The sequence below is a fragment of the Lepidochelys kempii genome, chromosome 1 (genome assembly GCF_965140265.1).
Source record: "Lepidochelys kempii isolate rLepKem1 chromosome 1, rLepKem1.hap2, whole genome shotgun sequence".
In the NCBI taxonomy this organism is placed as follows: domain Eukaryota; kingdom Metazoa; phylum Chordata; order Testudines; family Cheloniidae; genus Lepidochelys; species Lepidochelys kempii.
The window spans coordinates 137113570-137119569 of record NC_133256.1 but is presented as its reverse complement, the minus strand read 5'-3'; positions in this window follow the sequence as shown (position 1 = coordinate 137119569).

Sequence of the window (6000 nt, the reverse complement as noted above, 5' to 3'; positions counted from 1 at the left end):
CTTCCTGTTTGCTCAGCCAGGCGTGGAGTATTCGCAGCGAATCTTTCCAGGTGACCATGCCTCTGCGCACCAGGCGAGCCCCAGTATGGAGCGATGGCAAGGTGTTGGACCTCATCAGTGTTTGGGGGGAGGAAGCTGTCCAGTCCCATCTGTGCTCCAGCCATAGGAATTACGATACCTTTGGGCAGATATCAAGGGAAATGATGTAAAGGGGCCATGACCAGGACGCACTGCAGTGCAGGATTAAAGTGAAGGAGCTGCAGAACGCCGACCGCAAAGCCCGTCAGGCAAACAGCCACTCCAGTGCTGCCCCTGAGACCTGCCATTTCTGCAAAGAGCTGGATGCAATACTTGGGGGCGACCCCACCTCCACTCTGAGTACCACAGTGGACACTTCAGAGCCCAGTTCAACAAGGCAGGAAGAGGAGGAGCAGCAGCGAAGCAGGAGCAAGGGTGCCTAGGCAGATGAAGACACCCCAGAATCCCTAGATGCATGCAGCCAGGAGCTGTTCTCAAGCTAGGAGGAAGGTAACCAGTTGCGGCAGCTGGTGCTTGGGGAAGGATGAACACCAGAGGAGGTTCCCAGTAAGCGGCTTTTATTTTGGGAAGGAAGTTATTCGGTTCAGGCTCTTTGGGTGAGGAGGGTTAGGGCTGTATGCATGCCTAGATGCGGAATAGGGCATTGATGTGCTCTCTCACATTGTGGTTATCGGCCTCAGTGATCTCTTCAAAGGTCTCATCCAGAACTTGGGCAATGTGCTTGTGCAGGTTTCTCGGGAGAGCCACTGTGTTCTTTGTCCCAGTAAGGCTAACTTGTCCATGCCACTATGCCATGAGGGGCGGGGGGACTACTGCTGCACACAGGCAAGTTGCCTATGGACCAGGCCAGAATCCGCATTGCAGTAGAAGACCCTCCCTTGCTTCCCAGCTCACCCTCAGCAGCAAGATATCATCCAGGATGAACTCCTGTGGAAAATGTGGGGACAGAGTTCAGTATAGGGGCCCGCTGCCACTGTTGGCTCTCCCCAAGGCACAGAAACCCAGAAGACAGTACAGCTGTGAAACAATCAGTCATGCTTGACCCTGTGCTTACTCACCATTTTGGGGCTCCCATGGGTTATGTGCGCTCGCTTTGGGACGGGCAACTTATGCTATTGGGTAGACTGTGCTTGCCCTTAAGTACGGGGGAATCATTGCTCTGTCTGGTGTGAACAATGCTGCCTCTGTTAAGTGTTGCATTTTACCTTTACAGATGCAACCTTGAGATCTCAGCCGTCCGTATTATCACTGGCCGAAAGACTCCAAAGAATCAGAAAGAGGCCACGTAGAAGCAAGGAAGATATGTTGCATGAAGTAATGCAGCATTCAAGTAATTAAAATCGAAAAGTGCAGGAGTGGTGGGACAGTGAAAGGTGGATCTGCCAGGAGAATGAGAAGCACCGGCACAAAAGCGCAGTGCTCCGGAAGCAAAGCATGGATTGGCTGATAAGCATAATGGAGCGCCAAGAGGACTCGATCCAGGTGCTCATAGCCATGCAAGCGGAGCACTACCATGCCCAACCCGCCTGCCACAGCCCTTGTCCCAAAACTCGTTCCCTTGTGCCCCCATGTCACCTCCAACCCACTTTCCCCAACATCCGGGTTCTTACCACCACCAGCTGCCTCCAATACCTGTGGCTTCACCACCCAGCCCTGAAAACTACAACCCTTACCCACTGCACTCACCCCCCATCACCATGCAGTATAGCCATCCTGAAGTGCAGCACTCATTGCACAGCACTCCAGACAGGAAGGCTGAGTATGATAACAGGACATATGCAAATCTGTGATTGTACTGTTTCCCACCCCACCCCGTTGCCCCTTCTGTGTCCCAAGCAGTTGTGTTTCTTTTCAATAAATGAATTTTTTGGTGAAAGCATTCTTTATTATTGCATAAAGTAAAATATACCTTAGCCTAGGAAAGAAACAGGCACTGCAAGTCAGCGTAGCAAACACAGATTCCTACTAGCATTGGAACCGCTGCACTTCACTCCCATGCAGGGCACCAGACATTACTGGTGGCTTTCAGCCTCAAATTGCTCCCTCAAGGCATCCCTAATCCTTGCAGCCCCACGCTGAGCCCCTCTAATAGCCCTGCTCCTGGCTGTTCAAATTCAGCCTCCAGGTGTTGAGCCTCCAAGTTCCATGCCTGAGTGAATCATTCACCCTTCCCTTCACAAATGTTATGAAGGGTACAGCACGTGGATATAACTGTGGGGATGCGGTCATCAGCCAGGTCCAGCTTCCCATACAGAGAGTGCCATCGGCCCTTTAAATGGCCAAAAGCACACTCCAGTCATTCAGCACCAGCTCAGCCTGTTGTTGAACCGCTCCTTCTTGCGATCAAGGCTCCCTGTGTAGGGTTTCATGAGCCAAAGCATTAAAGGGTAAGCAGGGTCTCCAAGGATCACAATCCCCTTCCGATTAATGTACTCGGAGGTTAGGTGAGCTGGTGCCAGAATTGTAATAGCTGTGCCATCTATCGCCCCTCTGCAATTAGGGAAACCCATTTGTGCAAAGCCATCCACAAGGTCACACACATTACCCAGAGTAACAGTTCTTCTGAGCAGGATGTGATTAATGGCCCTGCAAACTTGCATCAACACGATTCCAACAGTCGACTTTCCCACTCCAAACTGGTTAGTGACCTATCGCTAGCTGTCTGGAGTTGCCAGCTTCCAGATTGCAATAGCCACCCGCTTCTCCACCATCAGGGCATCTCTCAATCTCATGCCCTTGCGCCACAGGGTGCGGGCGAGCTCCTCACACAGTCCCATGAAAGTGGCTTTTCTCATCCGAAAGTTCTGCAGCCACTGTTCGCCATCCCAGACTTGCATGACGATGTGATCCCACCGCTCAGTGCTCGTTTCCCGAGCCCAAAAGCAGCGTTCCACGGTGGCGAGCATGTCCGTGAGTGCCACAAGCAAACTTGTGTCATATGCGTTACTTGAGTCGATATCATCGTCTGAGCCCTCACTGTCACTTTGGATCATAAGGAATAACTCGACTGCCAAACGTGACGTGCTGGCGAGACTCGTCAGCATACTCCTCAGCAGTTCAGGCTCCATTCCCACAGACCGAAAGGGAAGACAGAGCTCGCAGTACAAAAACGTTGAAAGATGGCACCAAATGTGGACGGAAGCATAGGGATTGCTGGGATGCGAACCCATGCATCACAGGGCATTGGGACAGGACCCAGAATGCCCCGTACCCCCCACCCCCTTCCCACAAGCCATAGCACCAGAATGGGAAGAGGTGCTCTGTGGGATAGTTGCCCATAATGCACCGCTCCCAATGCCGCTGCAAGTGCTGCAAATGTGGCCACACGAGCGCGCTTGTTCCTGTCAGCGTGGACAGACTGCAGCACTTTCCCTACTGCGCTCTCTGAAGGCTGGTTTAACTCAAAGCACTCTACATCTGCAAGTGTAGCCATGCCCTTAGATGAAAGGGCAAGTGATTGGGAGAAAGATGAAAGAGACTTTAGGTATTTCTGCCCCTTATTTTCTAGTCCAATCCATCCTTTGAGATGCATTTTCCCAATGGTTACCCCTAGATAAAGTTCCTTCCCACTTCTTGGAGCAATAGAGATTAAAATGCAAATCAATCTGTTCCTGCCCCCTGTAGCAGGGTGGTCACCCACTTCTGCCTTAAAAGGCTTAAAACAGCCTGGGGAGAGGGCTGTGGCAGGGAAGGAAAAGCGGGGCTGATTGGGAGAAGCAGCCGGGGTCCACGCCCCAATCAGGGCTTGGCTTAATCAGGGCTCAGCTGGCCCTTATAAGAGGGCAGTGGGCCAGGAGTACACAGAGTCTCCTCTAGCTGTGGAGGGAGATGGGCCTGGCTGCTGGGGAGTATACCAGGGTACCTGAGGTGAAGCAGGGCTGGGGAAGGCCAGATGAGCTGGGAGGCTCCAGAGTGGAAAAGCCTCAGGCTGCAGGCCTGGCAGATGGCCTAAGATAGGGTACTGGGGTTGCAACAGGCTGGCCCATGGGTAGGCAGAGGCTGCAGGTCCAAACCCCCCTTGCCTATGGTGACTGGCTTATACAGACTGCAGTCAGCCTCAGTGAAAGGGAGCTAGATGGTGATAGGCTGAGGCAAGGTGGGGATAGAAAGTGGGGGGTTCCCCAGGGAGGGGAGACCAGATCTGTGGGGTATTGCCTGGAGGGGCAGCACCCCAGGTAAAAGGGCACTAGAGTCCAGGAGGGACACTGGGGCCAGCAACAGTGAGACACCGGCAAAGGGTGCTCCAGAGCTGGTAAAAAGAGTTAATTCCCAGACAGCCAGCAGGAGGTGCCGCTGGCTGAGTCTATGCCCTGTTACACCCCCCTTCACTGCCAAAGAATGGCTACTTGACCAGTGATTGCCAATTAATTTTGATGACACCTGGTTAGAGGCATCAGCTTGTCCTTTGATTTTGAGGAACAGGTTTATCCACTCCCCAGACTTGGCTGGTAAACACATTCTGGTCATAATTTCAGTTTGCATTGCTCCATATATTTAACCAGGATATTGTTGAATAGGGAGTTATGAGTTTTCAAATGATACCCCACAAGGCATATTTTGTACAAAGATTACAATAGCACATATGGTGTGAATACAGGGGGCATTCAGTCACAAAGGTCCAGTCCTCTAATTGGATTCATGTATGTGGACCTTTGGCATATTGATTTTCACACAGTATTGTATATCAGACTTTGTAATATGAAAAGCAGACTTACCTGTTTCTCACTAATGAGAAGTATCTAATCACTACGCTGCATTGTTGTTTTGCAGTTGCTACAGCTAGTGACTGCCAGCAGTAGTTGAGGATGTTATTCTCTTGTAATGTTATTTGGCAAACAGATGCTTTTCAAAGCAACAGCTGCATTTTAATAAAAGAATTACATTTTGTTTTTACCATTTTCAATGAGATAAAAGCAGCTGGTACCACTTGAGAGAAAGGGGCTCATGAATTATGCACTTCATACTGAAGTACTGGTTTCTTCATTAAATACAACTGCCTCCTGTCAGGGGCTGAGAGAACCCTCAAGGAGGAAAACAATATCACTTCTGCTCACAGCACTAGAAGATGACAGTTAGTGGCATGAAAGAAATTAATGCACCATGACTGAATTTATGGCACATCAGCCTCACTCTTGCCATTGCACCAATATGAAGGATGCAGGTTAATGTCATCTTGCAACTTTTTATTACTACCCTTTGGTTATTTTAAAATATGAAGAGCATTTGGGTTCAATACAGTGGGGAGAAATACTAACTCAAGGACTCGTCATTTTTACTGATTTCAGTAAGGCTCAGAGGTACACCCATGTGGAGCAGCTTGCAGGACCAGGACCATAGTTACATCCCAACCACACCAGTGCCGCAATTGTAATCTAAAAGATTTCATAACAAGGCAGCAAAGTGAAGTATACATGGCATCTTCACCTGTATTAGTACTTACCTGTTGTGATGATTGATTACCTACTGTTTGCACCTGAAAGATAAAAATAGTTACATAAGTGCAAAGAAGAGCAGGGGAAATAGTGAGAAATTATTCAGGTACCTTTCATCAAGTTCTAAATACATTTTTGCATTCATTCGAGCCAAGTTTTATTTGTATGCATATTTAATAAAAGTGAGTTTCAGGTGTCTAAAGAAAACTTGGATGATATTACACTTGAAAAATCATATGACTATCACCTTCTATGGATGCATTTATTACATAGTTAAGGCTGTGTTTGTGATCTTAGATTTCATATTTGCCGACTTGAGTACTTTTGTAGCCTTAACATCCTTTAAACATAGCTTTCTGTTTGCGATGGTGATTTGCAGTAACATCTAAGCCTAGCTGCAGAGTTATGTTATGAATATTCATTAGCGCCACATAACGTATAATAGGTACAGTTTCTGCTAAGCCAACTTATTTTATAATAAAACAAATAAGCACACCTTTACTCAAGCTGAAAATTAACAGCTGCAAAT